The sequence below is a fragment of the Penaeus chinensis genome, chromosome 9 (assembly GCF_019202785.1).
Source record: "Penaeus chinensis breed Huanghai No. 1 chromosome 9, ASM1920278v2, whole genome shotgun sequence".
Taxonomy (NCBI): domain Eukaryota; kingdom Metazoa; phylum Arthropoda; class Malacostraca; order Decapoda; family Penaeidae; genus Penaeus; species Penaeus chinensis.
Genome location: NC_061827.1, coordinates 1177447 through 1179946, shown reverse-complemented (window position 1 = coordinate 1179946; position 2500 = coordinate 1177447).

Sequence of the window (2500 nt, the reverse complement as noted above, 5' to 3'; positions counted from 1 at the left end):
ATATATATATATATATATATATATATAAATATAATCGTGAATTATTACTTTTTCACCTAGTCTGAAGTTTCTACAATGTTGATAATTTATTCGGAGATTGCTTAGTAAAGAACATTTGAATTTATGATTAACAAAATACAATTAGATGGCTAATCAGGCAATGCCTTCCTTTACAGGACGAAGGTGAGTTCCCTCCTCCTCCCTTCCCGCGTCCGACGGCTTTGTCTTCGTTGCAGATTGGCAAAGGAATATGCAAATTGACTGACGTGTTTACGTGTATGTACATGTGTATGTGTATTATGCATGTGTACGTGTATAATGCATGTGTACATGTATGTGTATCTGTACGTGTCCGTGCGTGTGGTTCGCAGAATCCGACCGAGAACCAGCGGACGCCACCGACAAAGAATCCTGGGCGGGGAGCACCGCGCCCTCCGAGCCCCGCCGCGAAACTGGCGTGTCACTCCAGGGCGTAGATACCAACTAGCGAAAGGATGTTGATTATGTAGTGTGATCTCCGTGAAACCAGGGGTCCCGTCCCAGTTCATCAAGTCGTCTGCCCTCCCTTGATGCTGGCGAGGGATACAGGTGCAAGGTACTAAAATTGACCAAGAAAAGTAAAAGAATATGCTGAAGGCATGTAAAATATCTAAAACTGCCGCATACGAAAAACTAAAGGAAAAGACTTCAAAAGTGGACAGTCTGGCTGAAGGCCTTACCATTAAAACAAAGCAACCAGCAAATCTGGCGCCACAGTTGAAGGCTTAAAAAGAAATCCCCCAAACCTAAAAATGAATACGGCAGCTTAAAACCCGAGTCTGGTGAACTAAAACAAGAACAGTAAAACTAAAAGATCACTCAGACTTCCTACTATGAGAGATTAAAAGTTATACGTAAAAAGGAAAGAATACCAGCCAAGTTCATTATTAAAACATGACAGTTAAATTATTCAGTAAAAATGTTCTTAAGATCACGTCCAGATCCTAAGCAAATAATGTCAGGTACGTCAGTACTTAGCTTATTATCTTCGTGATCGCCTCTCGTTGTTCGCAGAAAATATGGTGGAACTGCCGGTTTTTATCCCCGGGGAATGAAAAGAAAAGTCCCGCTGACTGTCTTGACCAACCTTTATTGTTTTAATCTCTTCTGTTTACATTGCCTCGGTGACGTCAGAGGCAAAACATTTTTAAAAACAATTTCTTTAAATAAATGTACATAAAACACATAAATAAAAATGGGTAAAAGTAAAAGGAAAAGCATAAATATAAACATTTTGGAAAGAGAAATGTAATGTACTTATAAAAACGAATAAACAAATTGTATAAAACGTTTCCCCTAAAATTCAAAAATAAAAACGAAGTAAAAACGGAGACTTTAAACGTTTATGGAATATTTAAATTACCAAAAGATATAAAAGCTAATAAAAATAAGTTTACAAGAATGTCTCGTAATTAAATTATAAAATAAATTGATTACAGAAAACCAGATGAAAAGGGGAAAACTAAAGTAAAACAATAAAGACAAATAAAAACGAGGAAATCAAACAAAATAAAGCAAATCAAGACGAGTGACAGGTGGCGACCAGTCCTCCAGCAGGGCAGCCAGAACGGGAGAGCAGACCACCTTAGGAAAGCTTAGATAAAGCAGGAAATGCCTCGCACAGGGCCAATGTCGTCCTGCGTGCAATGCCTCAAACCAGCTTTACTCTGCCAAGCAACGGCTGTATTCAAGGCGTGGAGGGATGGCATAACTGGGGAGTGTCTGAAAGCACAGTGCAGGAACAGTCTAATTCCAAATAAAGAGACTCCCTACTGACTGTTTTCTTCCTTGCTATTTTTATTGCTGGTTTCTTGGGAGGGTCTCATTGCAGGGTAATCCCATGCTCGGACAAAAGGCCAGAATGTCTTTATACATTGCTATATGACTGTTTCAGTATATGTCTATAAATCACCTTATATTCCTAAATCTTTGATATCTTAACATACTTTATGGGTACAGTACTGATTGAGTTTTATGTAAAAGATATTTCATTTTATGAGGCGAAAGAGTCTTTTTTTATGATCATCTTATCGTGCTTCCTAATCGGCACAGGTATTAATGGCAGCGAAAGATTATGGAATGGCTTCCTTAATGGCTAGCGTTTTTCCGTGCGTCGGGAAGTGCAGGATGAAGACCTTGGCGTGTAACTGCGAAACGAATTGGCTGTGCAAATTCCGGAGAAACGAAGGCCGAAGGTTTTATCGAAGGAAGAAACTGGGGCGGAGGAGCTAGGTGGGTCGAGCAGGTGGCGTGGAGGAAAAGGCAGGTCCTGACGAAAATGACTTCTAAAGGAGAATTTGTGGAAGAAAGAATAACTAAACTGTATTCCTTGCGAATTCTCGAGCTGTCTATCAAAGTAATAATTGTCTGATCTCAGGAAGTGGTCTCTTGCCGGCCGACAGTCTATCGTATTTTACTTACTATTTTACTCTGCAACACGGACAATATATCAAAATTAAGG